Source organism: Pseudorca crassidens, chromosome Y (assembly GCF_039906515.1).
Source record: "Pseudorca crassidens isolate mPseCra1 chromosome Y, mPseCra1.hap1, whole genome shotgun sequence".
In the NCBI taxonomy this organism is placed as follows: domain Eukaryota; kingdom Metazoa; phylum Chordata; class Mammalia; order Artiodactyla; family Delphinidae; genus Pseudorca; species Pseudorca crassidens.
The window spans coordinates 4,482,196-4,506,521 of record NC_090318.1 but is presented as its reverse complement, the minus strand read 5'-3'; the positions used below and the strand labels follow the sequence as shown (position 1 = coordinate 4,506,521).

The window sequence follows — 24,326 nt, the reverse complement described above, 5'->3', positions numbered from 1 at the left end:
TAATTGTAATGATAGCATCCATAATCACAATCACTGAAAGCCACGTGTTAAAGCTTATGGAATCATTTCCCTTGCGTTACCTTGTGTGATTCAGCCGCCTCCCCGCCTCCCAACTATCATTCTAAGTGCTTTTCCATTGGGAGCTTTGGGGTGGGAACCGATTTGATTAAACTCAATGAGGACAGAATCATCTTTTGTCTGAGATGTTCATAAAAGGCGCATGATTTGTGGGATCAGCTGGCACGGGCATGATGTCCAAGCAGCCCCGTGCACTGTCTTCTTGACATTGCCCTCGACAAGACAGGATTTAGAGAAAAACAACAAGCAATATACAATACCACGTAATCCTCAGAAGGAGTTTCAAGGATAAAAGATGTGTGGCCAGGTTTCCAGTGTGAACTCTAGACTTTCCCTGATTTGCATTGATGATCCTCTACCGAGTAGCAGGTTTTAAAGATTGCTGAACAGGTACAACCTACATCACAGACACTCCTGTGCGTTTTTTTGGAAGCCCCAAGCAAAGCACGTCCAAACTTTTCTTGCAGAAATCATCCTCATGTGTGAGACAGTCGACATCGTCAAATTAAGTATTGAGTATCAAAGAAAAGAAAAAGTAGGTCAGGAAACAGTTGCCCTGCAGAACCTCAAAATTGATGTTATAGAGAAAAATAATGGACGAGATGTCCAGTGTCATCTCATCAAAGTGCCAGGAGACGGGAGATCAGTAAAGGTCATGGCAGAAGACGCATCACTGGTTTCTGGACGTTGAAGGTGGAGCAAGTTTTAACCCCAAGGTCGGAAGATCCGGATCTCCGGCCTCTTCACCCACCAGCGATCTTCCTATGGTTGTTAACCTGTTTTCCCCTCTACTCCACACCCAGGCGTTTGAAATTGGACCGGAAGAGCTCTAAGATTCTGGCCAGGTGTAACCATCGCTATGATGCCTATCTTTTCTCCAACTCTTGCTTTTAGAAATTAGCACACAAATGACTCGATTCCCATTACCTGGTCTGTACTTCTTGAAATAGCGGCACTGTAACTATTCCATAGAAAATATCTTGAAAAGACATGATCATTATGGGATGTGATGAAGGTGCTAACTATTGTTACAATGGCGACCATATTACAGTACAGAAATATATCAAAAGAACATGTTGTACACCTTAAGTGTACACAGTGTTACAGGGCAATATATTTCAGTAAGGAAAACGCTCATGGAAAATATCTTAGCGAGGGCCTGCTTCTTTGTGTGTGACCCGTACAAACTTGACCAACATAAACCATGAGGATGCTGGAATGACCAATGGAAATCACTTCTTCAGGCGATGTCATTTCTTCTTTTGCGCACCTATGCTATCTTTGTACAATGAGAGTGCACTGATCAGTTTTAAAGGGAGTTAAAATATTTCAGATCGCGGTAAAATGCACATAACATGCAAGTTAACCATTGTAACTGTTTTGAAGTGTACGGTTCGGTGGCATTAAGTACGTTCCCACTGCTGTGCAAGCATCCCCACCATCCGTCTCCAGAACTCTCATCTCACTCAACTGAAACTCGGGCCCCATGAAACACGACCTCCCCATTCTCCCTCCCAGGCCCTGGCACCCACCGTTCTACTTTCTGCCGCTATGATTTTGACTGTTTTCGGCACCTCGTATAAATGGAATCATACCACTGTGTCCTTTTGTGACTGTCTTATTACTCAAGGTTAGCCAAGGGAATTTTGTAAAGCTTGTTTCACAAGGCATAGAATTATAAATACAATAACCCCAATTTAGAAACCTTTAGAACAAGATTGGGGAGAATTTATTTTTCTAAAATCCAGTGATGGGTTCCTAGTTGTGCAAAGATGAACAACGTAATTAAGATGCACGCATTCCTCCTTCAAATGGTGTCTACTTCCTGTAAAAAAAAAAAAAAAAAAAAGGTGGGGACAGATTTCGCAGTGTAGTCTGGGGATTTGATGAGGAGTTCAGAACTGAGAGGGAATGCTTTCCAATTAAAAAAACTAGGGCACAGGGTAATAACAAATAAAAACGATTTAAAAGTACTTTGGACACATACCCTGATCTATCTGTGTAATGTGATCGTGGTGAGCTTGGTGTTTATGGAGCAGTTGCTTCCAGTAATAGCCACGTGTGCTCAGTCCAGAGCAACGGCATAACGTGCTCTTAATGTCGGCATCTTCTTAAACGGTCGTCCCATTTTTGTCCTTATGTCATAGGAAAAGCCTTACTAGGCGTGCTATTTAGGAAAGATACGAAACAGCTAGAGTTCAGCGGCATCGTGAAGGGATAGTCTTTCCTGAACTTAAGACACAAAAAGAACCAATTATTTTAATTGGTTAATTTGAATATGCAGATGATTCATAGTTCTAAAAATAAAATACACCATCAACAAAGAGAAAAGCCAAGAATCTGTGAAGACTGTTCACCCCAAATGTTTATGATGACTGTCAAGAATATATTATAATACACTCATATATATAAGAATATACGTATATTATATGTCTGTGACACACAATTGACTTGAAGACCAAAGCAGGGAATAGAGGCCAGGGACATCACATCATCCTAAAAACATCCCGCTAAAAATCCATGATAATCTGGTGAAACTTGCATTCTAATGCTGACGACAGTCTTCACATACCTAACGCTTAAAATGACAGTAAATGAATATACGTGTTTGTAAGAGTTTATAAAAGTACACGCACGCACAGATAACGACAGATCAAGAAGAAGAGGGAAAAAACCTCCACAGAAAACAGGAAATGCATAGCACTCAGAAGACAAAAACCTGAATGGCAGGAACATTCCATGTGCATTACTATGGACAGGGAAACTCAAGTTAAAACATGAATAAGACTCCCTCAAGTTGGGCAGAAATTTAAGTCAGATAGTCTCAAGCACCGAGGAAATCGTGAAGCAGAAATGGATCTCCATACTGTTACAGGGCGTGTGGACTGACCAAACCACTTTGGGAAGACTTCTCGAAGCATCAGTTGAGTTGAAGATGCACTCAGCTCTCCAGCCAGCTGTCTACTCCACAGAAGCTCAGGCCATGTGCACAGAGTATGGACAAGAATGTTCACAGTAACTTGCTCGTCATAATGAAAAATTAGAAAACGATGGAATAATTATAAGTAAAATAAATAAACTGTAGTTATAGGTATCAGTTTAATGAGTCTCAAGTTGAATGATGAATAAAAGAAGTGACCTTCAGCATGATACCATTTGCTTACGTTTTAAAAATGAATAGATAGGTGGTAGATAGATAGATGATGGATAGATGTAGGTAGGTATGTTGAGACATATAAATAGATGAGAGATGAGATAGATGCTTGAGATAGATGATAGATAGATGACAGGTAGATGGATAGATATAGGGAAGGAGAGAAACAGGAAGAAAGAAAAGAGAAGGAAGGAAGGAAGGTGGTTGGATAGACATGTACATGATGGATGGATAGATGTAGGTAGGTGGGTAGATCAGATAGATAGAACTAGACGATAGGGGCTTCCCTGGTGGTGCAGTGGTTGAGAGTCCGCCTGCCGGTGCAGGGGACGCAGGTTTGTGCCCCGGTCTGGGAGGATCCCATATGCCGCGGGGCGGCTGGGCCCGTGAGCCATGGCGGCTGAGCCTGTGCGTCCGGAGCCTGTGCTCTGCAACGGGAGAGGCCACAACAGTGAGAGGCCCGCGTACCGCAAAAAAAAAAAAAAGAACTAGATGATAGATGAGATAGATGATTGAGATAGATGATAGATAGATGGGTAGATATATGGAAGGGAGGAAGGAAGGAAAGAAGGAAGGAGAGATGGATGGATGGATAGATAGATATAAATAGATGATAGATTAGATAGATGGTAGGTGGATAGATACATGGAAGGAAAGAAAGAAACAAAAATGAATAGATAAATATTGATAGAAAGGTAGACACATATGTATTAGAATGATAAGACAATTCAGGGATCCAGGACACTGTGAAAACCAAATTGAGTTTGCTGGGAAGAGAAGAAGGGAAATGAAATTGAGGGCAGGTACACAGGGGACTTCAAAATACAATACTTCTCTAATGTGCTATTATGTTTTAAACCAACATAAAGAAGGCATGAGGGACTTCCCTGGTGGCACAGTGTTTAAGACTCCGTGCTCCCAATGCAGGGGGCCTGGGTTCGATCCCTGGTTAGGGAACTAGATCCCATATGCATGCCACAACTAAGAGTTCGCATGTCACAACCAAGGAGCCCGCCAGCTGCAACTAAGGAGCCCACAAGCCACAACTAAGGAGCCTGGCTGCCGTCACTAAGACCCGGTGCAACCAAATAAATAAATAAGTAAATAAGGCATGAAGGAGTTATGGCAAAACTGATCACACCATTCTTTCCTCCACCCACTTCAGAACTCTTTTCACCCCCTCCCTGCACATACAAGGCTACATTCCAAAAATATCAAACAGCTCAAGTTATCTTTTCAAAACCATATTTTTAGGACAGGAGGAAAATTGCATGCATTATTTTCCTCGTGTGACATAGTTTCTCCTAAGTTTCAACTGCAACGAGAAATATCCAATTAATAATTCCCTATTTTCCTCTTTCATTCATTTCATGGTTTTTTTCTGTTTAAATGTCATTTTTATATATCAGCAAACACTGTATCAAGCAATAAATAGTAGAGATCTTCCCATTTGAAAATGTAAAGTTTTTTTTTTAAGGACTAAAGCCCCTGGGAATCTTGGACATATGTTCAGACACGTGGGCATATGCTCATGTACTTAGATAAAGAGATTCGGTCGTGGCAGTTGAGTTGCACTGATTTCATTCCTAGCATCAGTTACAGGAGTGTAAGTATCCATTATCCGTGAATTTAACAAACCGACATCCTTGTCCATGGTATCTTTCTATTCTTACTAAGTCACTTCTTTCTCATGATCAGATGTTCTAGTCTGGACTTTCTCTTCCTTTCTCTGAGTAGAGTAATCTTGACAGTGGAGTGATGAACATATCTAATGCTTCATACAGTGTAAAGGAGTATAAAATTGGATGTTTCAGGGAGTATGTGTGAGAAGAGAAGACAGATGTCCTGTGACAAGGAGCCTAGAAATGGTACCAGCTCATACAGGCCCTTGTCAGGTCATTATTGTTTGAAAACGAAGAATGCAAGAGACTTGTTAACTGCACGTACTGTTTATATACATACAACACACAGGTACACATACGTCTATATATCTCTTCTTTGCCTCTTTTTATATACGTACATTTATTATATACTTTATATTATTTTATATTTCATATATTATATGTTAATATATATATTTTATATTGTATATTAACAAATTGATAATTATATTGTAATTATATATTATGTTACATATAATGTATAGTTATAATATATAACATACTATATAATTTATAATTACATATAATGTTTATAATTATAATATATAAGGTATAATTACATATAATATGTATAATTATACATGTATATAGAATATAGTACACAATAATGCATATATAATAATTAGTATATTGATTAATATTTTTGCACAGAATTTAGAGTGTTTCACATCACGTAGCCTTCTAAGTATGCTACATTTGCTAACTTCACAATTTAATCTTTACAACAGCCATGAGCCAGAAGTTACTCTTAACACCCGTTTTTACAGTGAGCACCGACGCCCAGAGAGGCATCCGTACCAAGTAAGAAGTGCTGAGTGCAAGCAGTGTTTTGATTCTAGGCAGTGTGGTCCAGAGATCCTCCCCCAGCCAGCATGTGCTGCCAGAAGTCACCACTGGTTTCCACTTCTCCCCAAGAGCAAGACGGCGCCTCAAGAGGATACAGATATCCACAGAGATCCGCCATGCTGAACTTAGCCTTCAAGATTCATCCTCACCCTGTAGATTCAACATCCATTCCTGCTCTTATATGTACGGAAGCAAATCTCTGTATAATAGTTGCACGTGCACCTCAGAGCCAAAAGAGGATGCTCTGTAGATCTTGTTTCTCTTGCTAGGGATACAGATGTTGCAAAGGAAAAACGTGAGATGCCTCTAAGTTCATCGCCAAAGAGAGTCACCAACAGCCTTGGATCTGTTTAAGTAGCTCCTGTATGGAACGTTGTTGATGTGTTGAATATTTTAAGCCCCATTGTTAGCATCCTCATCCACAGCTACATTCATCATCATTGGCCAAGTAATGGGAAGTGTTTTGCTAGCGACCAAAGTGCTGTGTGCTCATTTCAGAACGTCTTGTGCTCTTAATGTACTTTCTTAATGATGCTTCCAAGTTGTGATGGGGAACAGGGGCTTTGGCAGTCAGAAAGCCCGCGTCTCAGTGCAGCCTCTTCTTCAGGTGGAGACGTCTTCACCCTTCTTAAAACAGACACTGAGGGCTTCCCTGGTGGCGCAGTGGTCGAGAGTCCGCCTGCCGATGCAGGGGACACGGGTTCGTGCCCCGGTCCGGGAAGATCCCACATGCCACGGAGCGGCTGGGCCCGTGAGCCATGGCCGCTGAGCCTGCGCGTCCGGAGCCTGTGTTCCGCAGCGGGAGAGGCCACAACAGTGAGAGGCCCGCGTACCGCAAAAAAACACAACAAAACAGACACCGATACGTAAAGCTCAAATGACCAAGACTTCGCTTCATTTACTGAAACCAAATGAAACATCAGTATCCCTTTTTAGGATAATAATTGCACTTACAGTCACCTCTGAATTTTGTGTGAGCAATCACAAAGTGGGAAAACAAGAAGATCCTGTTGATACGTTCAGATGTTGAGGCTCTGACCGAGGAGCTTCACTAGAAAAGAAAGAATTTGTTGCAACTTGAAAGGTGATCCCGCTTATCTTAAATGGGTGTTGGTTATCCAGGTGAACTGGAATGGCAGTACGCGTGTAAAGAATCATTGGAAATAGCTGGAGTCTTTGGTTGGGTTCCCTAGAAGAAGAACCTGAGACAGGAATTTGAGTGCCATTGATTCACTGCGGGAAAAACCAGCAAGGAAGGTGCAGAGAAATGAGAAAGGACCAGCCCCTGGTAAGATAGAGCCTTGGTCTGATGTCATGGTGGCAGGGCCCCTGGAGCACAGATCGTACCATCCGGCTTTGAAGCAAGAAGGACCACCATTTGTAGCCCCCACGTCAGGAGGTCTTTGGCTGTGGGGTCTTCAGGGTGGGTAGGTAGGGGGCAACTTTGCAGGCAGGGCAACTTATTCTCCACCAAGGGCAGTTCTCTACAGAGGAGAGCAGCTGTGACCTGTTAATAGCACCCAGTTCCAACGGCTGGAAGAGATCTCCATCTGCCCTGTGAAGATCTGGGCAAGGGGTCAGAACAGCATCGATCCCCCTACTGACTCCCGCGAGTAGAAATCTCTTTAAACGCTCATTTAAAATAATGCTTCTCCCGCTGTGATTCCTAATACTTACCACTCGGAAATTCTCCCGTGTTCAGTTCAGATTAGGGGATGGCTTACGCTGGCCATCGTTGTATATATTTAAGGTCATGATTTCTGAATCTTTCGCTTATATCCCAACTGTAAGGGAAGGATTTGTTTTAAAAAGTTTTGTTTTTTTTTTTTTAAAGATCTATTGGTCCAGTTTCAAACCCTGGGGTTCCTTTTGTGCACGTATCTTCCAGGCTCATAAGTCCTCGTACTTAGCTGGAGTTGACGCTTAGAAGGATGATTTCTCAATGAGAGGCCGAACTGGATTTATTAGCAGGTTTTATAAATCAAGTGCAAAATATATAGTTCAGACTCTAGAGCACAGATTTATGTATCCTTGCAATAAATCATGAGAATGAGTATCCATAAGGTTCTATTATTTTCACTAATCTGGTCAACTGCTGGGTAGACATGTCTTGTCTTTTAATCCATATCGTATTCATAATTAGAACTCATTATTTCAGTAAAAATCTGTTGATTTATGGTTATCCTAAACGCATGCATTTGGAGGAGTTTGGAAGCCTGCCCGCGTATTAACGGTTACGGAGGAGAACTAACGCAATCACCATGAGAATGCATGGAAAATGTACGATAATAATACTGGATCCCAGACGTAAAGGACAAGGCAGAATTTAGAACAGCCCCGCTTCCATTCTTAAAAAGGCATCACTTAGTAATTATTATTAGGAGGGAGTCTTTCAGCTTTATCACTGTATAATGTTCCATAATGGACTTAACACTTTTATGCCTACGTCTTTATTTCATTCTGACACTAGGACATAGGTAGGGTGCCTATAATTCTTTTTACAGACAAGTCGATGAAACCAAGGCTCTGATGCTCAAGGCATTACCCAAGGTCACATAGATGGTTTGGAGATCGTCTCCTTGCCCCAGGTCCTGGCCTCCAGCCTTCCTCAGGCTCCCACCCCAGCACGTTTTAGGGTGGGCGTGAATGGTCGCTGCACGAGGGAAACTCTCTCTAGGGCAACTGTGATCTCTCCTTCAAAGTCTCCATACACAGAGGATCCTACTGCGGATCAAAACTCTGAAATTTCACTCCTTTGTGTTGAGTGCCTTCCTCCATCGACCCTGGGAGGGAACAGTGTGTAGCAGGTCACCGTCCACCCAAAACCGTTTTCCAGTTGGTCGTATGACTCCTCCCTCTCAGCCGGGATTCATTTATTAGGGTTGACAGGACCCATAGAGATGCCCGGGGAGGAACCCCAGGAGCCTGGCTACTGGGGAGCTGGTTCGATAGCTGTCACACAGTCCACCAGGAAGAAATACGGATTTAACTTTCCAGAAGGGATTAAAGACTTTGTTAATATTGTGAAACATTAAGGTCACGTTTTAAGATTTTAATCGATGGTTAATGCCATTATGGGAAGGCCGCCCACGAGGGGACTGTCAGAGAATTGTGTTCGATATTCTCTGTAAACGACGAACCGTTTAAAGGAGAGAAATGAGGAGGAAAGGAATGAGAATTCGGGAGTGTCTGGGTTCACAGGAATTTGAATAAGGTGACTATATAATTTCACCATTCCACTAGGTCTCTTGAGAGAAATGGGGACACAAAAACAAAAGCATAAATTTATAAATTTGATGATTGTTTAAAAAATTATTGACTGCAAAATAAGTTTTATTGAATTGATGGAGCTATATAGTCTCTTAAAAAGGATTTCTGGTCACACACATATCATTAAAAATATTTCTTAACAGAGAGTAATCCTAAGGGTCCTCATCACAAGGAAAAAAAATTATATATGTGTGTGTATATATATATATATATGTGTGTGTGTGTATATATATATATGTGTGTGTGTGTATATATATATACATATATATGGTTCTTGCATTTTAGTTCTCAATAAAATGGTGGATTAGCCTGCTTGGGTTGCCATAATAAAGTACCACAAACTGGGTGGCTTAATAAAATAGAAATCTATTTTCTCACGGTCTGGAGGTTGAATGTCTAAGAATAAGGTGTGGGCAGGGCTGGTTCCTCCTGAGGCCTCTCTCCTTGGTGTGTAGATGGCCGTCTCCTCCCTGTGTCCTCACATGGTCATCCCTCCTTGTGTATCTGGGTCCTAATCTCGTCTCCTTATAAGGACACTAGTCCTGTGGGATCAGGACCCACCTTAATGACCTCATTTTCCCTTCATCACCTCCTTAAAGACCCCATCTCCAAATACAGACACATCCTGAGGTCCTGGGGCCCACCCTAATGACTTCATTTAGCTGTAACACATGGGAACAGTACGTAGTAACCCCCACTGAATGCAGCGACAAAATCTGGACAGGTCGCTGAAGACCCTAACCGTGAAATGGACAGTACGTATCTATCAGAACGGCCAAACACAAATAAATAACAGCGGATTTATACTATAGCGTTAATGGCGAAACTCCCATCACAGGAATTCATAGAATATTTATATGCACTAAGACAGTACTGTTGAGCCTTCCTTTCTCCAGCACACATTTGCCATATTCGCAATAATGTCCTGTTGCTACCCTGAACCTGGCCCTGATGGCTTCACGTATAGTCTGGGTCCTGGCAGCAGCCGTGGCTCAACTGGTATACCAAGTAGCCAGTACTACTGGACACCATCATCGGACACCAGAAAGAGTCCACAGCACCAGCTTCTGCCCCAACACAAGTTGCATTATTAGCCAGCACCCTGCATACTGCCCTTCAAAGGAGATGCTCATGACTTCGCACCTGGAACAGGTTGGGGAAAGAGGTTCTGCAGCTTGCCCCTCAAATGTAACTGTATGTTTAAGCGATGACTCTGCAGATCACCTCTGTATTGCACGTAGAACCAGCAGAAAAGTCACGGCAGAATCTGGGAACTTCTGGGTGGTGCTCAACTCCACCTGTCCTATAGCTCATTTTAATGCAGCTATGGGCAGTGTTTGGCGTCGTTTCCTGGAAATGAGAAGTCTGTAATAGAGACTTCCACGGTGGTCCGGCAGCGAAGACTCCGTGCTTCCACTGCAGAGAGTGTGGGTTCAGTCCCTGGTCAGGAAACCCAAGATCCCGCATGGCCGCAGTGCGGCCAAAAAAAAAAAAAAAACCAAAGTCTATGATGGATGCTAAATTGAGAAGGATGCTGAGGCAACAGTCAAAATCATGCAAGTTTTTAACTTGCAGAGTGTCCTCTGCAAACCAGAAGAATGGTTACCAGATGGAAAAGGGACTAGAAAAAGTAGAATATCGTGGAATACCCAAGATCAATGGTTCTTAACTCTTGGGGGAATAGATGTTGATTACGATTTGAGAATTTGCTGAAAGTTACTGATTGCTCCCCAAGAAGAATGCACCTACACTCAACGTTTTGCCTAGAACTGCAGAGTTCAGGCCATCCTGAATTCTGCCCATTGATTCCTTAGGATCGTAGCTCTTCAAAGAGGGTTATGGCATTTTATTGTTACTACTGTCGTCATGATAATTTAGTGTCACTACTGTCATTTAGCAGGCGGCAGCCAGGAATGATACAAAGTTCTGCAGTGTCCATAACATTGAAACAGAAAGTAATTTAAAAAAAGCAAAAAAGAATTGTACCATTTCCCGCACAACTTTGAAATATCCCTCTAAGTGTCTGTTTACATAAAAAAGCTCTCCGTAATTATCTGAACCTAGAACCTAACTGCATTTTATATCTAAATTCAAGGCGTATTTTTTTTTTTTTGCACAGTTACAGTAGGCACTGAATTTTCCAAGAGCACAGCTGCCAAGTAATTAGAGGGAAAATTGTAGTTTGGAAACTTACCAAGAGTCGTTAACAATTTTAGAAGAATTCCAACACTGCTCATGGTACTTGAGCCACTGACACAAGCAGTTTAACCCCCAAAGCTTTGGACCACTTCATTATGTCATATGGTGAAAATACGTACTATATTATCACATTACTTTCCATTTATTTCTTGTTTATACTGTAATTAGGGAATTTACTGTGATTATTAAATAATAAGTTACAGCATAATGAATAAGAGTGGTGGTTTCATATGTCATCATTTATAACCTTTGCGGTCTTGGGCAATTCCTTTACCTTTGTGCCTCAGTTTCCTGATCTATAGAATGATGATAAAAAACGACTTACCTCTTAGAGCTTTTGAGAATTAAGTGAGTTACTATTGTGTGTGTAAAACATTTGTTCCTGACACCTAGTAAACACTCTATAAAGTTAGCCATCAATATCGTTATCATTAGTTATTAATATGAATTAATATATCAATGTGAGAATAAGAGGTGTATTTCAAATATTTGTTATGTAACAATATGCAAGCAATATATACAATACTGTCTATACATGGGAGATTTTTGTCTCTTAAGGTTTAGAACCACTCTTCTCAAAATTTAGGTAGACCCATGTGGAGAGGTTTTAGGAAAATTGCCTTGTAGTGAGAGATTTAATTTTTTTTTTAAGTCCTACCTTTAACAAGACAGGCATACTTTACTCCTCTTTCATGAAATTTGTTTTGTTCTTGACGTCATTGAAATATTCCTCCAACCTAGAACATTCTTCTTTTCTTTGACTCAGTACGTGAGTCCATCTCCTTCACATTTACTGAGCGTTGATTGAAAGGGTTTTCGTTACCAGAGATGTCTTTTGCCTTCAATATTGAAAAACAGTTTTGCTCCAACAAAAGAAACTTCCTGGAGTCCCCTGCAAACAGTGGCCATGCCACTTTCCTGCACGGGGCTATTCATGATGTCTGTGGTTACCATGTCTGCTTGCCTCACATGCCACTGGGATTGCAACCTCGCCCACCAACAGTGTGTTAAGATCAATCATTTTCTTCCTCTGTGTTCTCCTAGGGTCCCCAATGCACCCAACCTACCAAAATGGTGATATTTCAGCATCTTGGTGTTGCACAGTCTGTCTTGCTGAGAAGCAAATATGATCTTCGATTTCTGCTGGTAGAAGTTGGTAACCTTTAGACCAAAGAGATTCTGAGAAATAGCATGGATTAAATAACTTCTTGTTATAAAAGTCAAATCATGCATTATTTTCTTGGCTGTGTTTTAGGGAATAGAACCAGGGAACTTTGTTAGTTATGTATATTCACCTTCCTGAAGGAATATAGATTGCTTACGTTTTTTTCCTATTCTTTGGTTCTCATCAGCTTAAGTAATTCCTTTTTGCCCTCCGTCAACCCAAATGAGTCTTCTTTAGAATCCATAAGTTGCAATATAGGATGTGGATACTGTTCTGTGTTTCATGATCCTTGAAGTGTGTGGATCCACTGTCTTTCAGCATCAGGGAAGAGTGAACTCTAATTACTCATCAGAAAAAAAAAAATCCCACAGCGTCTCCTGCCCAAGTTCTCATCAAGCCCATTCTGAAGAATTAACTTAATGAGGATTAATTGAAAGAGAAGTAGCCCAGCTACCTTCTAGATTTCCGAAACATCAAGGATTTGCTGTTCCCCGTTTATTTGGACATTTTCTTCAGTGGCACCAAATGGCAGAGAAGTTTAGCTTGGATACGGTGTCATCTGCTTCTGTTTAGGATACAGCACATGGAGACACGGTGCATCTGCTGGACGAGCTCATGGTCTTGGAGAGAAGAATGGACCTAAAGATCCGGGAGCATGGAGAATGCTTTACCTCCCCCGCCCACCATGCTGCATGTTAAGCGATGGGTCTACTGTGAACTCAGTGGTGCCCAACCCTAGCAGGCAGTATCCTAATTAATTGAAGAAATGCCGTGTTCTCCATTCTCAGAAAAAGAGATAATTAGACATTAGTTTACAACTACTTTACATAGACCATTCTTCAAGCATGCCTTCTGTGGCTCTTCTGTTAAGTACAAGGAATGTTCAGATAGGCACTTTGTGATGAATGGCCCATTGTTTAAAATCTTTGTTACAATTAAAACTAATTGGGGGCATGAGGTAAATGCCCATAAAACAACGAACAGTAAAAGTCTCAGTGTTTACCTGTTCCTTCGGAGCAATTACAAGAAATGCTTCAGGGTATTATTGGGATCAGAGCTACCTTGATGAGTGAAAAGCCTCATAAACAAGGGTGGACCCGCAGAATGATTTGGATTTACTTCCAAAATAAAGAAGGAGAGAAGTTGTTTCACCGAAGAAAAGGATAAAATGACCAACGGCACTGAGAACGAGAAGGGAATGTTTTGAGAGACCTCCCTTAAATCAGACTGATGAAAAAAGAGCCCAGTCATGGAGACGCAGTCAACATGAGTTTGTCCAAGTAGAGTCGGAAAAACTGAAATAGACCTAGACATCTCAAAATTTGGTTCTATAATTGGACAATGGAAGAGCATAATAAGGTTTGGAGCAGGGTATTGGCACGTAAATAAAACTTCAATAAAATTCAGGTCAGAGGTCATTGCCAGTAGACAGAAATAAGAAAAAGTCTGTAGTCAGTGAAGTTCATTGGGAGGCCGCTGGCGTCCTTCACTCAAGAACGTGAGGAGAAGTAAAGGCAGGATGCACGGACAGGAAGAAGTGTAGGATTTTCGTTGCTACCAATATGGCAGACTGTTTCTACCAAAGCAACATTCCCACTGGAGAATACATAAAAATTCTGGGTAAGGCGTGGCAAACGTTCTTTAAAACACACAGCAGCCACATAGCACAGGGAGATCAGCTCGGTGCTTTGTGACCACCTAGAGGGGTGGGATAGGGAGGGTGGGAGGGAGGGAGACGCAAGAGGGAGGAGATATGGGAACATATGTATATGTATAACTGATCACTTTGTTATAAAACAGAAACTAACACATCACTGTAAAGCAATTATACTCCAATAAAGATGTTTAAAAAAAAAACACAGCAGATTATAAGGAAGTGGAAGTAATTAATTGCCAGGGAGAGAAATGTAACAGGACAGGGAATAAGAGTGTTCAGAGGACTCAAAACTTCTTTGAGGGGATTAGACATTTCCACTTGTAACAAAGGGAATACACAAGACCTTGGTCTTATACCAAGGATGGAGTAGAAATTGAGATCCCCTTTTGCAGCCAGGAACTCAGAAGGCTCTTCTGCCAGTCAAACATTGCACTAGAAAAGAAAAACCCACCTGCTAAAACAAGGAAGTAAGAAGAAAATATATGCAGGGGACTTCCCTGGTGGCGCAGTGGTTAAGACTCTGTGCTCCCAATGCAGGGGGCCTGGGTTCGATCCCTGATCAGGGGACTAGATCCCACATGCATGCTGCAACTAAGAGTTTGCATGCCACAACTAAGGAGCCCGCATGCTGCAACTAAGGAGCCCTCGAGCTTCAACTAAGGAGGCCACCTGCCACAACTAAGACCCGGCACAACCAAATAAATAATAAATAAATAAATATTTAAAAAAAGAAGAAGAAGAAAATTACTCTCCTGATCTGAAATCCAGGTTGGAAAAATGTTTCCTCCAAGACTTTGTAACTATAGAACTGTTGTTGCAGAGTTTGGGAGGTTAGACCTACATTCCTTGCATGATTTAAGAAGACCCAAGACAATAATAACATGATTACCTTAAAATGCCCTAGTGTTGTGAGGACACAGGGTGCCTGGCACCTAGAAAGTGACTCTTCCTTAGATGGATGTATGCTCAAAATGAGCAGAAAGCTTCTCACAGATAAAGCACACGTTAGCATAAGTACGCAAACCCAAATTACAAAACGCACAAGGGGACAAGCTACTAGGAACAAGCGTTAGCTGTAGAAGCAAACATGGGTGAGATCTCTAAGAAATTAATATGTGCACCACGCCCATCGTCCTGTCCCCAGTAAACTATATCAATTTCCTTCATCCTACTCCCAATAAAATGTTTTATACAAATTATAGTAACTTCCTTTGCCCTGTACCTAAAAAATATTTGCACCATCTTCCATCACACTAGTCTCAATAAACTCTTTGTACCAACTTCCATCATCCTGTCCCCAATACACTATATCAAATTCTTCCATTATCTTTCTCCGATAAACTATTTATACCAATTTCCAGCATCCTGTCCCCAATAAACTCTTTCTCCTGGGGATGATTCCGTGACTGGGGCAGCTGTACCTTCTGAATCCACATTCTCACCTACAGGCTCATTGCATCCATTAGCTGCCTCCCTTGGTCCAGCCGTACTTGCTTGGACTACCAAGGTTGGCCGAGTTCTGAGATGAGCTGTTTACCAACCTACTGCCAAGAATATAGGCAAAGCCACAGCCCTGGTCCAGTGATGGGGACAGAGGGGTCTCCAGTCTTTGAAGGGAAATGAACACCTTGGATGAGAACCTAGCACACAGGGTACTAGTTCAGACCAACTACACAAGACATCGGGCGCTCCATCTTGGACAGTGGTGTAAAGACTGTTGCTTAGATGAAGCAAACATCCTATGTAATGTTGTGTCTGTAGATAGACATATAAATCATCACTGTTTTTCTACGTTCCTTGTGATTCATGCTCTCTGATTTTATCACGGTCCTTCTATGCCTACTTATACTCTCCATCTGTTCTAGACCCTTCCAGAAATGAGTTCTACATCCTCCCTGCCTGGTGTGTAAACAGTGAGTCCTTTTGTCATAAAACTATCACCTTCCAGTTTTCAGGAACGTGTCCTGGTTTTGGAATTCTGGAATACATGAGCAAGAAAATATGTGTCTCCAATGCCATGATTTTATAATAGTCAGTCATGACTTATTGCTTCCTTAAACTTTCCAGAACGGTCAACACGTACCCTATAGCTCCCTGATGACCTTTGTTTGTTTTTTCAGTTTTATGCTGAATTGGTAGAAGAAAATCAATCTTCTGTTACCCTGTCACCTTTCCCAGGGAAAAATTGATGCAATGGCACCTTGAATATTCTTGAGATCGTTGATTTCGGATCTTGAGTGTTGCAGACATAAATTTTGGCTTGTGATTCTCTAATGTCAGAGAGCCTTGAAATCATCTTGTTCTTGTTGTTTGGAATGCATCTTAGATTTGGGACTACGACCAGGTATGTTTCAGATTGGCTTTTAAGTGCTCATGGAGTTTATCTCTTGCAAAACTTTCTGAAGGTAGTAAGAGGCAATGCCTAGCCTAGCTTTGTTGGTCTTTAAGGGCAATGAAACCTGTTTTAGGTGAAAGAAATGCGAAGTACATGCCCAGGGCAGGTAAAGCCATGGAAGTTGATGTGCCGGGTAAATGATTTTTAGCAGAGTAGGACTGGACAGATTAAAAAGTTTGAAAACTAGCAGGTAAAATCCTGCTAAGTATATAAAAATTCTTCAGGATATATGAGGTGAAAAAATATGGTGCAAATTAATGTATGTAGAAAAGTAACTTTTGTGTTGGGAAGGGGTTGAAAGGATTATATATTCATCTTTCATTTGCATAAAGGAAACACTGGATGGGTGCATAAAAATCTTACCTGGAGAAAACAAAAGTATGAGCATGAAATATCAAAAGAAACATTCATGAGTTTTGAATGATCTGGATGTCTCACTCATTTTAACATTAAGTGAAATTTAAAATTTAAAAAGTGGTATGTAAAAGTGATTTTTTAAAAAAAGAGGTAGGTTAAATTATTAATTCCTAGAATTCTCGTGGAAATCCATTAGTCGGACATAATTCTGACTACGATGGAAGAATTGATTTAAAACAGTTCACAGGGCTTTCCTGGTGGCGCAGTGGTTGAGAGTCCGCCTGCCGATGTAGGGGACGCGGGTTTGTGCCCCGGTCCGGGAAGATCCCACATGCCGCAGAGCGGCTGGGCCCGTGAGCCGTGGCCGCTGAGCCTGCGCGTCTGGAGCCTGTGCTCTGCAATGGGAGAGGCCACAACAGTGAGAGGCCCGCGTACCGGAAAAAAAAAAACAACAGTTCACATTTTGGAGTTAGGTACAATTCAGACACTTTGCAGAGTCGCTCATACAAGGGGGAACTTTGAGTGTTTCCACTTGATTTTAGGCAAACGATCAGTTGATATGCTATGTTTTTGTAGCTTGAGATTCTCCACAGAAAATTACTCAGGCAGAATAGATATTCTTGGAAATGACATTTTGCCCATAAAATCCCAATCCTTGAGGCTGCAGGTTAGGAGGTTTCTGACTTTGGCATATTCACAGACTATGTCCACATTCTCTGACAAGCCCTCAAGGGAAGAACGACAGACAGGCATGGACTCTAAGTTGGGTGTCAAGGAAGCTCAGTTTCAGAATAAGTTGGGACTTACGTAAATGCTGAGTACAACAGAACATGTTCATAATTTTATAGTTCTACCAGAGCATTTTGGTAGAATTTTATAGTTCTACCAATAACACGACCTAGTGCTTGCTGTAGAAGACATGGTCTTCATTGCAGGTGAAGAGAACAAAGCTTAGTTGGTCTATAACTTCTCTTCAGTGGGGCTGGACAGGATAAAACGAGCCTGGTTAGATAGGAGTGGAAGTCGGGGAGCTCTTGAAAATGGCCTGCCCAACGTTCATTGTCCTTTCTCTCAAACTGAGTGGTCCTCTTGCTTTGTTCTGAGTGGTAATGTCTCCCAGTAGAAGAGGACTGCATGGTGTATCTTCCCTTGAAGCTAGGTGGTATCATTGCTGTGGCTTCCACAAGGGTGCCTTGACCTGAACTGGATTTAGCTGACTTCTCCCTTTTATTCTCTCCTTTTCCCTTCTTCCTGCCTGCGATGGAGACATGGCTGGAGCTACAGCTGACGTGTCGTGACCATCAAGGAAAAAGAGACCAAGGGAATGGTGCCACATGTAACTTTGACATTCCAGGACCCCTGAGCCGAAGTAGATGCGCGTCTCCCTCCAGAATTCGGGTTAAATGACGACAGGAACAGAATTCATTTAATAATCCCATGAACAAGAGCTAACTTTTCTTCAGTGTCCACTCTGTGTCAGGTCTTTCTCTAGAACCGTCTCCTCTACTAATATATTTAATGCTTACAACATCTTTATGCACTAGATACTGTCATTTTGCCCATTTGACAGATGAGGAAATGCAGTGTTAGCCCACATTAACACAGGAACTAAGAATTTTGTCATACATCTTTGAAGAGCTTTGCCCAATGGGAAAGTAGAAAATACATAAAGATGACGTAAATGTAACACCTTCTGTTTTTTGGACCTCAGTTCCAAAAACATATGTGAAACATGAGTCTTGACTCACGACCAGTCTCATCATTAGTCTAGAAATGGCTCATGCATTTCTTTGTGTGTTTATAGTCGTCAAAGAGGCAACCACACAAAAACGGAACCTTAAAAATAACCTACATACTGTTATCTGGTTCCCCACCCCACCTCCTTCTCTTCCTCTCTCCAGTGAAGCGGCTGTCCTCAATCCTGCGTTCATCCTTTTCTTGTTTTCTTTTGTATGTCGTCTTACTGCATAAATAAATGTTCCTCATACACACACACATACCCAGAATGGCAGAGATGTAAAATTAAAATAAAAGGCAGTGCAGTGGACACAATAAAACAGGACAGATCAAAAGGAAGGAGCATCTAGACATCCCTGGAGTAGGTTAGCAGCGTCTGGATGGAGGGGTGATATTTAAAAACTGAGCTCCAGAGGAAATTGATGGGGCAGGGGCTTGAGTGGCACTGGAAGAAGATGGGAAAGTTGGAGGAGAAATAATTAAGTGGGGAGGGTGTGGAGTTACAAAATGAGTTGGCTTATCTGAAAAATGGGATTTTTTTTTTTTCCTGTAAGAAATAACAGAAGTAGGAATAGGACCACATCTTCATCCTCCTGATTTTGGGTTCTTCCACTTACATGTGGTTCTGTCAATTCCTGTTACTGCTCTGAGCAGAGAATCCCTGAACTAAATCTCTATTTGACCTTCATGTGCAGGCTAGGCGGGACTATATTGATATTATTTCAAGCCATTGGTTCCCATGACAACTCCATTTTCCCCCAAAATAATTTATTCGCCCCCAAATCTACAACATAGCTGGGCATGGCCATTTAACCCAAGGGGCCTTAGAGATTATTGAAATCATCTTACAATGTAATGAGCTCTCATTCACTTAGGCTAAGAACATACTTCATGTGACCTGTAGAAATTATTTTGTTGAGCTGATGCTTGTAGGGAGGTGCGATAAAAGCAAACTTCCCCAGCCTCTGAGGGAGTTGTCTCAGCGAAGAATAATTCCTGGAAATGTGGGAAAGCTACAGGGCTCTTTCACATAAATGACTTCTTGCAGAATAAGAGCAGTTGCAGCTTAAAGTAAATGTTGGTCGTTTTTCCAGTGTCTGTATCTTCCACATTTATTTTCCCGAAAACTGAATATTCTCCTGAGAGTGACTTTCACGGTTACAACCGGGGGTAGATGCCTCTCAGTTTGCACCCCCTGCTGCAGAGCAGACATCGGGACAAAATAGCACCTGAGAGATTGGTCAGGGATTCTTCCGTGAAGTCATATTCTAGAGGTGAAGAGTTCTCTACAATGTTAAGAGGTGCAATCATAGAAACTTACCTGCTTTTTTTCTTGAATACTAAGCCAGCACTTGTTATTTATCAAGGATGGTACAGATTGGCTGTGCTGGGTATGATACTTACTATAGATGTATGTGCATCTGCGGGTTTATTCATTTTATTTTAGAACGCCCTGGGTATGGCTGTGCTGGGTATGATACTTACTATAGATGTATGTGCGTCTGAGGGTTATTGATTTTATTATAGAACGCCCTGGGTACGTGAACTAGGAATGCATTTTAGAATTCAGATACGCGGGAATCTATTTGAGTAGGGAAGGTAGGTGAGAGCAAGAAGAGTCAGCATGTGAAGCTTACGATGGGGAGGTGATCAGGCAGGACCATTGATCTGTGTACTGTTCACTGGACGAGCCAGAGGTATTAAGGCAAAGAGCCCCAGTGGTTGAAGTTGCTGTCGTGTCTTCCAGGTCAGTACTCTCTGTAGCATAGCCGTGTCTTCGTTCTTCGGATGGTGAACGTTTGTCTGTCTGTTCGGGAAACACCAAAACATAGTTCCCGTTTGTGAAAAAATAAATGTAAAATTTCAACAACGTATTACGACAACATTTATTCTAGTTTTATAGGCACCTGCCAGCACTGGCAGTTGTCAAAATATTGGAACTCAAATATTAGTGGAATGTCTCACGTGAAAAATACCGATTCTGCGTCTCTTGTATTATGCTGTGTACATTGTTACGGTAGCACAGCTGTGGAGTTGGCTGCTGTTTCTTTGAAGTCCCTTCACATTTGCCTATTTTTTTTATACGTTTCTTACTTCCACACTTTTCCCAAAGGATGGATGATAATAAATCATTCTCATTTTATTTATTAAATTTCTTGCTCTTCTTAGCTAATAAGCTCTGCGATTGCACGCTCATAATCTCATGCCGGAATTCACTGATTTTTGTTTTTCACTTTCCATTTTGAATCAAAAATGAATTGTATTGATTCCCAAGCACTGTAACCTACTAGCTTCAGTTTTCAATAAGATGAGAGGTTTTATTGACTCTGAAATGAAAAGAAAATTCACAGTTCTGTCAAAGAATTTGGAATTTGAGAGTGTGTTACTTCCACTCCCATTAAAATTCTTCAGTCCATAATATGGATTGAAAACCCACAATGTAGTTATAAACATTAAACCATAAATTATAACCATTCCATTTTGTGTGAATATGATATAAATTACAAAACAAAGATTTTACATTTTATATGAATGCTATGTAAATTATAAAATAAAGGTTTCACATAAACATTATATACATCATAAAAATTATAAGCACCCTAGTACTGAGCATGGGTCTTTGTGGCCCCCAAAACGTGATGAGAGGGAACAGGCTTCAGAGAAAGGAGTGCAGGTGTCGCAGCTGCAGAGCAGCCTTGCCTTGGGGAGATAATCAAACTAACGTTCCCTTAAAGGCATGGCCATCTAGGGGAAAATGGAACAAGGAGGGAGAATTGATTCCCCTTCCCACATGCTACCACCCCACCACCATCATCCATTGAAAAGACCACATTTTAGAACAGTCACCGTAGAAAGTGATCTAGACCTAGAAGCTGTGTTCGCAAAATGCCGAGAACAGGAAGAAAAATCCAAGGAAACAACAGTGCTGTCAAATGAAGACAGGAGATGTGAACAGCTGATGAAAATTCTCACTACAAGCAGAAGAGTAAAAGTAGCAGAACTCTCCAGCACATCCCGATCCCAGGAAATTCCAAGACAACAGTATTTCCACAGAACCCCAGTGTGGTCATTGAGCCCCCCCCCCCCCCCGGTCTGGCAAACTCCTCCGCATACCCCGGCTCGCAGCCAGAATTCCAGGTGTCGGCGGATCCATTGGTTGGCCTTTAAGCCTCTCTTTTTCTGGAAGATGACGCTTCTCCAAAGACAAAGCATGTCCAGCATTTGAGGAGAAAATCCAAATATGTAAAACTCCAAGTTGTCTGCTGTGGTTTTTAGCTAAAACGGATAAAACTAGGCAACAAAGAATCTTACTCCACTCCCCTAATGCTTATCAGAGAAGGAATGTCACAGCTGCAGAAGTCTTGAAAAGGAGATGCTGGGTGTTTCCAAAGTAATATTTGATAAGAGAGTGTTTAAGAAGCGAGACAATGAAGTTATCTTACTTTATTCATTGTTCATCTCTGAATGGATTCTGGGTGATATATGACTGATAATTATAGAATGTTTCCATGTGACTAAATTCCAGTTTCTCTCTCTTTTTGTCCTTTCTCCCTCTTCCATGAATAGTTCTAACTCCCGTTTGTTTCTCTCTTGCTTTCTCTCTTTCTTTAGAAAGCCTTGGTGTTACCCACAAACACTGCAGTTCTTTCCCCATGCACCTCTAGTTCTACCAAGCCTTGAGAAGTTCCTGGCTGCCTGGGTGAGTTTCATCATATTCACCCGTGTTTTACTAAAGTGATGATGGCAAAAGGGAAAGAGGACCCAGTTGAAGGGTGGCTACAGTGATGGGCAAAGCCTCTGATGATGACCAATTAAGACCGTAAACTAGGACGTTCAGTGATGATGCTGATGGTTGTTGGTGAGACAGCACTTCCGTCATCTTTGTGTGTGATTGATGCTGACATACTCCTGATGGCTCCTTAGATATGAAGTCTCATGGGAAACTTGGGAAAGTAACGTGCAGTAAAAGGGACTCCAGTCACGGCTGGGTCTTCACTCCCTACGGGGAGTTCAGACCTCAGTCCATTCCCTCGTCAGTCCATCCCCTCGTCAGAACATCAGAGACTCTGACAGTTAGTAACATGTAAAGGATAACTTGAGACTCCAAGGACTCTTAGCTCTGATTCTCATCCATATGATAATATGCAAATAGACATTCCTTTATAAACACATGCTTTAAAAAATTAAATGGAATCATTATTGAAGACCAGTTTATGATATGTACATTCCAACTCAATTTTATATAAATCTAAATTCTATATAAGTTTTATTCATTTTACAATACTGATTTAAGACACATTTGTTGAGTGTGTACTGTGTGCTAAGAACAAACTATTCCTAGGGAAACCATAATTTTTTTTAAAAGAAGCCTTCTTTTTTTGTAGCTTGACATTAGTCGAAAGTTGTGAGAATGCTACAATCAGCATACCTTCTGTCCAGATTTATCTACTGTGATATTTTGCCCCATTTGTTTTATTTTTGCTCTTCAATATCTTAGTATATTAGGAGTGTTAGTCCTTTATCTGTAATAAATAGTGAAAATATTTTCTCCTCATTCGTCTTTGTTTTTGATTTTATTTATGGAATTTTATACCATGTGAAGGCTGTTTTTTTTTGATGTAGTCAAATTTATCAATCCCTTCTTTTATTAAATCTGGGCTTTGCATCATTGTTAAGAAAGCCATTTCCCTACACCCAGCTCAGAAAAGAATTTTCCCACTTTTTCTTCTAGTACTTTTGTGGTTTCATTTCTTTTTAACATTTAGATCTTGGGTCCACTGGGGATTCATTCTTGGGTATGGTGTAAGGAATGAATCTAATTTTTATCTTCTCTCAAATGGCTGCAGACATTTACAATATAGCCATTCATTAAAACATCCATTATTCCCCAAATGATTTGAGATCCGGCTTCATCCGATAGTAGATTTCTGTATATCCTTGGGTCTATTTCTCTTATTTTCTCCTCCATTCCATTCCATTCTTTGTTTTTTTGTGCCATTTCAACATCATCATCATTTGTATATTCTAATATCCAGTGTAACTCCACCCCCCTCATAGATCTTACTTTTCAGTATAAAAACGTGCTTTTTTTTTCTTTACAGCATTTTTTTTATTGAATATATTTGACGTAAAACATTGTGTACATTTAAGGTGTACAACTTGTTGCTTTGATACATTTATGTAATGTACTATGATTGCCACTGTAGTGATATTTATCACATTACATAATTATAATACAGGACTGTTGTCTATGTTGATTATACTGAACATTAAATCTCTGTGGCTTATTTACTGCTCATTGCAGGTTCGTAACCTTAAACAACATCGATCTTATCCCCCAGCCCCATGCCCCGGGAACTGCCATTGTACTCTCTGATGTTTTACGAGTTTGACATTTTTAGATCCCATGTATAAGATTAATCATACCATCCTTGTCTTTCTCTGTCTGACGTATCTCACTTAGCGTAATGTACTCAGAGACCACCTGTGTTGTCACAAATGGCAGGATATCTTCTTTTCTCTTGACTGAATAACATCCCATAGTTTATGTATACAGGATCTTCTTTATTTATTCGTCTGCTGATGGGCAGTTGGGTTGTTTCTGTATCTTGGCTATTGTGAATAATGCTGCAGTGAACAGGCAAGTGCATAGATCTCTTGGAAATAACTGTTTTCATTTCCTTTGGGTATATTCCCAAGCAGTGGAATTGCTGGATCATAGAGTACATATATTTTTAGGTTTTCTGAGGAGCCTCCATGTTGCTTTCCATGATGATTGGATAAGACATGCTTTTTTAATGAAAACA

At 41.0% G+C, this 24,326-nt stretch overlaps 1 long non-coding RNA gene across 1 annotated transcript in view; it reads left to right on the top strand.

Moving 5' to 3' along the window:
* The window catches only part of LOC137217868 (uncharacterized), a 388,659-nt gene extending 365,618 nt beyond the window's left edge, over positions 1–23,041 (top strand). The window contains exons 7-8 of the long non-coding RNA XR_010940307.1: positions 22,132–22,219; positions 22,905–23,041. This is a non-coding gene — a long non-coding RNA (uncharacterized lncRNA). The remainder of the gene's footprint in view (positions 1–22,131; positions 22,220–22,904) is intronic.
* The last annotated feature ends 1,285 nt before the right edge of the window (positions 23,042–24,326 follow it).